This window comes from Lissotriton vulgaris, chromosome 7 (genome assembly GCF_964263255.1).
Source record: "Lissotriton vulgaris chromosome 7, aLisVul1.2, whole genome shotgun sequence".
Lineage (NCBI taxonomy): Eukaryota > Metazoa > Chordata > Amphibia > Caudata > Salamandridae > Lissotriton > Lissotriton vulgaris.
The window spans coordinates 1360214538-1360223601 of record NC_141695.1 but is presented as its reverse complement, the minus strand read 5'-3'; the positions used below and the strand labels follow the sequence as shown (position 1 = coordinate 1360223601).

Genomic DNA, 9064 nt, shown 5'->3' with positions numbered 1-9064 from the left:
ACAGCAAGCTGAAGGAGCAACAACATGGTGGGGTGAAAGATAGAGAAAGAGGCAGCAACACAATGGCGCATTGCCAACTCTAATGCCTTCCTCAACAGGTATGGCCGCCAACAATGGGACGACATCAAAGAACTGATGAACAAGCTCCCAGAAGAGTATAAGAAAATAGCAAAATGTATCATACAGGAAGGAAGAAACATAGCGAGCACTTGCCTGAAATCAGCTCTATATGCAGCCGATACAGCCAGCAGACAAATGTGCACAGGCACAACATTGACACTTGGCCCTGAATTTCAGACTTCAAGCAAGAGGTCAAAATCTCATTAATTAACAAATCATTCACAGGAGACACACTATGTGGAAGAGAAGTAGATACATCTCTACAACAAATAAAGAAGGGCAATTATACAGCCAGGGCTGTTGGAGCCCTTCAACAGAGGGGCACCTTCAAAAGAGGAGGATTTAACCTCAGAAGACCCACAGAAGGGGGTCTTTACAACAGGTCAACAGCAACAACAACATCAAACACAGGGCAGCGGACAGCATGCATACCAGCAGTCCGAATACCAAGCCTGGCAGCAGAAACTAAGGCAGTCCTTTTGTGGCAGAGGAAGAGGCAGGGGACAACCCTCGAATGGAGGAGGAGCAAACACAAAGTCACGTGCCCACAATGGAAGACCCCCACACAACACCAGTGGGAGGCATAATAGCATAGCACCTACTTCAGTGGGAAAACACCACCACAGACAGTTGGATTTTAAATGTGGTACATCATGGCTATTGTATAGAACTACCAAATAAATCCCCACCGAGGACATACCATGGAACAGAACTCTTACAATTAAGACTGAAAATGAAGGAACTCCTTAAAAACAAGCAAAAGAGAGTGTACCAAGGAGCAGGGCCGTTTCTAGGTGTTTTGCCGCCCTAGGCGAGAATTGAAAAATGCCGCCCCTCTCCCTTTTACTACCATCACTCTCTCCCCCTGTCATCCAGGTTAGAGAGGCACACCCTCTACTGCGGAACCCTTCTATGTTACAGTCAGTCCTGCAAGCAACCTCAACGAAAGGCCCAGGCCAGAGAGTTACGGTAGCCATACAGTCACAGAACTATGTACCCGGATGCACAATAGAGCCTTGTGTTTAAATACCACCGAGGCATCAAGTGCACCTTGTTTTCAAAACCAGAAACAACAAAAATAGTAACTTGCACCATCTTCCAAGGCCAGACCTAGTGGTTTTGCCAACGCTTGTTTTTTTCACTGAGGCACCTGATATAGTTATCATCTACCATTGCTCGGGGTGCCACACATTTGGCTAAATGAGGATCCGGGATTACAAATCGGGGTCTCCTGCTCAGCTGCCGTGATTTTACCGCATCAGCTCTCTGTAACACACCAGATTACTATAAAGAAGTTAATGTTCAGTTTCTTGTAAAAGCCAATTTTTACAGGACACTTGATGTGGAGTGCATGTGAGGAGTATTTTAGGAGCTCAGCAGTTTGTCAGGTGAAGGAACAGGGGTACTGGGATTATAAGTGGGTATCCCCAGGACCACACTGTTGATCAAACGGGAAGTGGGGTCTACTTGTTGGCATGTGGAACCCTGATGCTAGCGGGTGCAAAAGGTCTGCTTTTCACTATAAACAGAATCTAAGTATTTAAAATAATGTAATATCTGTTTAGAATCAAAGCATACAAATGTATATAAGGGCGGGTCACACTGTAAAGAAACAATCTTTGTAGTGTCCGAGTGCTAAATTTAGTCTATAACTCCTCCTCACAGCCGAATTTTTCATGAATGATTAGATGGATCCATGAATGGCTGGATAGATGGATTATTCTGTGAGTGAACAGAGGAATGTTAGAAGTGAAGAATAAACTGTGCAAATAAATTAATTCATGGAAAAATAATCATTTAAACGAGAAGTGATTGCATGGCTATATTGTGAATGCATTAACAAATGGGCCCAGGAATGAATATATGGATGTGTGAATTAACAAGATAATAAATGCATGCGCAAAGGAATTTGATGGCACGCGCTGCGCACCATAGTCCGGTTGCTGAAGAAGAGACCCTGTAGATAAAAAATAAACATTGTGCAAAAGCAAAACTATTTAACGAGACTCCTCCACCCACCTCCAGCTGTAACCTGCTTAGCTAACGGCAGCGCTCTCCTTAGTGCTCATCCCTTGTGTTCTGGTTCAGGTAGCCCTGGTCCAGGGAGTAAGGGACCACCCCGAGTGCACCCCCGTCGCAGGAGCACCACCAGGCGACAAGGGCTGCTGCTTCATGTAGGCTCTGCCCCCTAGTAGCTCCAGTGCACCGGAGGGCTGGAATAAGGCGAGTGGCAGTCCATTGCGCTGGCATGGGCAGGCGAGGAGGGCAGGGGGCTGCTGCTGCTCTCTGGCATGTATTCCCCCCGGAGGGGCAGCTGGCCTTGTAGCTGGAGCCCAGGGCTAGGGGGCATGTGGTGGGCGCAGCTGATCCCCTCCAGGCCCATGGAGTTGTAGCTCCCCGAGTGGCAACCCAGCAGGGTCTGTGCGCCTGGAAGTCGAAGGCCCCAAAACCCAGGCCGTTGACTACGCAGATTTTTGCGGCACTGCAGTGAACATTTGCGCCATCTTCAATGTGGGAGCACTGCACTGGTTTTGTTTTCATTGAAGGTAGTGGTGCCTTAGATGGTAACGTCAAGTAACGGAATGTGTATTATTTTCGGCTTCTATGATCTACGCTTTGAGATGGGCCTCTGAAATACTGCTGTGTTTCAGTTTTGGCAATGTGCATTTCAGTTCAGTCATCAGTGCACTCACTGTCACAGCGTAGGTGTGTCTGCAAGTCGGGACGTCTGTGGAGAGCAAGAAGTTTGGACATGGCAGGCTTCAGCGCCTGGCACTTGCGCCGGAAGCCACGGGGCTGCTACCGGATGGAACCCACCTCGTACATGAACTCGTAGGCTGGGTCGATGGTCCAGTAGTGGCCCTTGCCGCCTTTGGCAGCTTGATGAAGCACTCATTGAGGGAGAGGTTGTCACTTGTGTAGCACCGAGTTCTTCCAGCCCTGGCAGTCCCCGGGCAAGAAGGGGAAGCGCGCCTGCAGGAACTGGTAGATCTCACCCAGCGCCAGGCGCCGCGCAGTCACACTCTGGATGGCCATGACAATCAGCGCGATGTAGGAGTAGGGCAGCTTCTCCGACCAGCGCAGGCCGGCACACGGCTCTGGGGTGGGTGGCGGGCTCAGCAGGAGTTGCTACGCTGCTTCGCCAGGGCTGCATAGGGGTCCGCGGGGCAGGTGCTGCTGGTGCGCAGAGGCATTTCTACCATTACGCAAGACTCGGCGGCCACCTAGCTTTACTTTCGTAGGTGCAAATAAAAAAAAATCCCCCTTTTGCCGCCCTAGCCCTTTTGCCGCCCTAGGCAGCCGCCTAGTCTTGCCTAATGGTAGAAACGGCCCTGCCAAGGAGGGAACACAACAAAGGAAACTACTCACCTTCTTTGTACAAAAACAAGATCTCCTATTAAGACCTATCCAAGACCTCAGATTCATAAACAAATACATTTGCATGCAGCATTTATTTCAAAATGTCAACACTACAGGAAGTAATCCCACAGCTACAAAAAGTGAATTACATGGCAACAATAGATCTAAAGGATGCCCATCTGCATATCCCTGTGAACTAAGCACACAAGAGATACCCTCAGGTTCTTCTACGAGGAAACTCACTGCCAATTCAAGGTCCTGCCCTTGGGAATAAAAACAGCACCAAGAGTCTTCCCAAAGTGCCGAGCAGCAGTAGCAGCATCCTTAATAATAAGAAAAATCCATGTCTATCCCTACGTAGACGACTGTCTGGTGAAGACAAATTCAAAGCAAAGATGTTACACACACGTTAAACAATTGATCACAACACTGCAAAAATAGGTTTTTTCAATAAACCACAAAAAGTCATCAACCAAGCCAGAACAAGAAAATACCTTTCTAAGAGCAAGATTAAACTCCAAGGTTGCATGGGCATACCTGACCCATAAGAGAATACAAGCTAGCAGACAACAAACTCGCCTCTACCAGAAGGGTCAGTCTCTGTCAGTGAGGACTATCATGAAACTCATGGGCATGATAGCATCATGCATTCCTCTCATCAGCCATGCACGCCTCCACATGCTCCCTCTACAGGAGTGCCGATGCAACAGTTGGCCACAAGCCACAGGGAGTTGGGAGGATCTAGTGGTTACAAAAGAAAGAGGTCAGATGGAGATACAATGGTAGGCATTCAAGAACATAACACTAGGCAGACCTTTCCAATCCGAGCTCCCTCAGTGACCATCACAACAGATGTGTTCTACAAGGGTTGGGGAGCTCATTCAGGAAATCTGAGGGTACGGGGTCAATGAAACGATGCAGACTCCATAAAGCTCATCAAATTCCTAGAGATGAAGACGGTGTTCCTGGCACTAAATGTATTCCAAGCTCACATAGGAGGGAAGACAGTATTGACCCAGACAGGCAATACCACAACAATGTTTTACCTCGACAAACAGGGAGGAACAAAATCATTTACCCTAAGCAAACTAGCTCAAGAAATATGGAAATGGGCCAATTCAAGGAAAAAAACAGCCTACAGACAATACACCTGCCAGGAAAACACATCTCTGAAGTGGATCAACACAACAAAAAGAACAGCAGCTCATCTGAAATGGGAGATATAGCAAAGGAGCCTTCAACTGGGCTTCAACCTCTGGGGAACTCCAGAAATAGACCTATTCGCAACACTGAAGAACACAAATTGCCAATCCTTCAGCTCCAGGTTTCAATACCACCTATCAAAAGGGAATGCCCTGTCGCTAAACTGGTCAGGGACATTTTCATATGCTTTTCCTCTTATTCCTCCACTGCAGAGGGTACTGGGGAAAGCTAGACAACCAGGAACAAATCTAATTCTCATAGCCCCTCAATGGGCAAGACAAAACTGATACTCAAGCTTACTCGAACTGTCCAGGGGACAGATGATCAAATTCAAGGCAGACAAGAACCTTCTCATAATTCAAAAGGGTCACATTTTTCACCCGGAAACCGCACACTCAGCCTTGCAGTCTGGCGTCTGAATACAAAGAGTTCGGACATCTGAACTTACTACAAAGAACAATGGAGATACTAAAGGAGGCAAGAAAACAGACCACTTGAGAATGCTACGCAGCTACGTGGAAACAGTACTCCACATGGTGTACAGAAAACAATACTCAACATTTGATTTGCACACAGGTACATTGCTCATATATCTTACACACTTGTTTGACAGTAACATCAACTACTCAAGCCTCAAGGTGCACCTGGCAGCACCTGGCAGCAATTGTAGCCTACACCAGGGGAGAAACATGTAAATGTTTCTTCACAGCACTAGCCATCAAAAGATTCCTAGAAGGGTCCAAAAAGGATTGCACCCCCAAGAAAGGCTCCAGCCCCGATGAGGAGCTTAAACATAGTGCTAACACAACTAATGACAGAACCATTTGAGCCCATGCACAAAGCAGAAATCAGATACATTACTATATCGGAAACTGCCGATAAAACGGCGATAATGGGCTTGATAATATGCCCTTGTGAATAACCATAGCAGCCCAGGTTAACATCAGAACTTGGGCTGCTATGGGAATTTACAAGGGCCTATGGTTTTTTATTAATGTTGGGAGGGTGGGCTTGATATTACATCCTTGTTAATTGCCATAGAAGCCTATGTTCTGGTGTTAACATGGGCTTCTAAGGGAAATAACAAGGCCGTATTATCATGGTCATTATCGCTGTTTTATCGGCAGTCTCTTGCCAATAAAACGGCGATAATTGTAACACCGGTCTTTGATAATATGCACCTAAGTTTACTGGTCAAAAAAAGAGCAATGAGCCATAGTTTCCACAAAAGGCGATACATTATCGTCGTTTTTATCGCCAGGAAACTGCCGATAAAGCGGCGATAATGGGCTTGATAATATGCCCTTGTGAATAACCATAGCAGCCCAGGTTAACATCAGAACTTTGGGCTGCTATGGGAATTTACAAGGGCCGATGGTTTTTTATTAATGTTAGGAGGGTGGGCTTGATATTACGTCCTTGTTAATTGCCATAGAAGCCTATGTTCTGGTGTTAACATGGGCTTCTATGGGAAATAACAAGGCCGTATTATCATGGTCATTATCGCCGTTTTATCGGCAGTTTCTTGACAATAAAACGGCGATAATTGTAACACCGTTCTTTGATAATATGCACCTAAGTTTACTGGTCAAAAAAAGAGCAATGAGCCATATTATCCACAAAAGGCGATACATTATCGTCATTTTTATCGGCTGGAAACTGCCGATAAAGCGGCGATAATGGGCTTGATAATTTGCCCTTGTGAATAACCATAGGAGCCCAGGTTAATACCAGAACCTGGGCTGCTATGGAAAGTTACAAGGGCCTATTATCAAGCACATTATCGCCGCTTTATCAGCAGTTTCCTGTTGATAAAAGCGGCGATAATGTATCGCCTTTTGTTGATAATATGCTCCTTCATTTATATGATAGTATGTAAAGCTTACCTTTTTTTGGTGCAGCAGTTGTACTCTCTTTGCATGTTCAGCGTCGTTTCGAAGCCCACGTTTTCTTTTTCTTCAAGTTCAACAAGCAAACCTTTCTTTGTATCAGTTAGTTAATCTGTCGCTTTCTTTTACCGGTTCGTGTGTGTCATCCGCTGCTGTACTTTTGTACAGTATTGATAGTCATATTTTTTATATATTTATTTGAAAGGTAGTGCCATTTTCGTAGTTTCTCACCGTTGTTTTTATTATATCTGTTAGTTAGAACTCAGTAGTTTTCAATCCGAGTCTTGAATATCTTACTATAGTATTTCAACATTATTTTTATTGTGGGCCGTCATACCCCTCCCCCACAAAATAAAAGAAGTATGTCGTTTTTTTAAATTAACTTTTATTAAACAATAAATATAAACGAAACTCAATTATAACTATATTAGAACTGGAAAAATAACTTAAACAATATTATAAACAAATTGTGAAATGGATTCAAAAAGGTGTCCGATTGGTAATCTGCAAAAGAAAAAAGAAAATTAGAGTTTAGAATTATGTAGATGTGAGTAAATGAGCTGAAGCATTACGGGGCATATTATCAAGAACGGGGATAAAATTATCGGCGTTTCAGCGGCAGGAAACTGCAGCTAAAGCGGCGATAATGGGCTTGATAATATGCTGTTGTGAATTCCCATAGCAGTCCAGGTTCTGGTGTTAACCTGGGCTACAATGGGAATTCAGAAGGGCATATTATCAAGCCCATTATCGCCGCTTTAGCGGCAGTTTCCTGCTGCTGAAACGGCTATTATTTTAACGCCGTTCTTAATACTATGTCCCTACAAGTTTTGGTAGATGTACGGTTTCAAGTGTGCAGTGTGACTCGTACATTCCAGTTCTGTCATAGTGCCGCGTTCAAGTGGTGTCTATATGAAAGTGCCTACTGTGTTACTGACGCCCGTTATGATGACTTATTTCTAATGCATTCCTATGAAGGCTTTGTACATTTAGATCTCTGTACTTACTGTTGTATAAACTTTGTGGGTAAACTTTTCAGGCAGTTGGTGGCACAACTTATTCTGAAAAATTCTTCTACACGTCCAAGACAGCAGTGTCTGAGTTTAAGAGAGAAAGAGAAATGATGTCACAGAGAGCGAGAGAGAGAAAGAGAGAGAAAACAACATTAAAACTGTGTCGCAGAGTCTGGAATTGAGATTTTTTCTTGAAAAGTGAGATGCAGATTTACTAGCTCCTTGCATCACTTTACCCATGTTAAAAGTGACTCAAAAGTGGCGTAATAAGGTTGTGGATCTGTTTGTCAGACTGTTGTAACCTATCTGTTGTCATTGCTCAGAGGTAATTATAGATTTTATAGAGAAGGTGCTGTACACTACGCACTCTGGGTCATGATATCAAGCCTGGGCGACAAAATTATCGCCACTTTATCGGCAGAAAAGTGTCTCTAAAGTGGCGATAATGGGTTTGATAATATGCTCTATGGAATTCCAATCGAAGCTCATGTTAGATGTCCTTCACATCTAACATGAGCTTCGATTGGAATTGAATAGAGCATATTATCAAACCTATTATAGCCACTTTAGCGGCAATTTGCTGCCGATAAAGTGGCGATAATTTTGTCGCCAAGGCTTGATAATATGGCCCTCTCTCGTTTCACAAATAAAGCTAACACTACTGTTTTACGAGTGCAGTGTACCTGGTACATTTCACTTGTTATAGTGCTGCGTTCAAGTGGTGTCTATATAGAAGTGCCTACTGCGTTACTAACGCCCGTTATGCTGAAATATTTCTAATGCATTCCTATGAAGGATTTGTAGATCTAGGCCTTTGTGCATACCGCTATATAAACCTTGCGGCCAAACACATACGGAAGTAGACTTCACAACTTCACTTCAACAATTCTTCTACACGTCCAAGCAGACAGCAGTGTCTAAGTTTAAGAGAGAAAGAGAAATGATGTCACAGCGAGTGAGAGATAGAAAGAGAAAGAAAACAACATTAAAACTGTGTCGCAGAGTCTGGAGTTGAGATTTTTTATTGATAAATCGGACGGAGATTTACTAGGTCCTTGCATCACTTTACCCATGTTAAAAGTGACTCAAAAGTGGCGTAATAAGGTTGTGGATCTGTTTGTCAGACTGTTGTAAGCTATCTGTTGTCACTGCTCGGAGGTAATTATACATTTTGCAGAGAAGCTGCTGTACAGTACGCACTCTGGGCCATAATATGAAGCCTGGGCGACAAAATTATCGCCACTTTATCGGCAGGAAAGTGTCGCTAAAGTGGCGATAATGGGTTTGATAATATGCTCTATGGAATTCCAATTGAAGCTCATGTCTGATGTCCTTCACATGTAACATGAGCTTCGATTGGAATTCCATAGAGCATATTATCAAACCAATTATCGCCACTTTAGCGGCACTTTCCTGCTGATAAAGTGGCGATAATTTAGTCGTCCAGGCTTAATAATATGGCCCTTTCTCGTTTCACAA

General features: G+C 44.2%; 1 pseudogene; it reads right to left on the bottom strand.

Moving 5' to 3' along the window:
• Positions 1 to 2178: 2178 nt before the first annotated feature.
• LOC147703695 (forkhead box protein F2 pseudogene) overlaps positions 2179 to 9064 on the bottom strand; it is a 49622-nt pseudogene continuing 42736 nt past the window's right edge.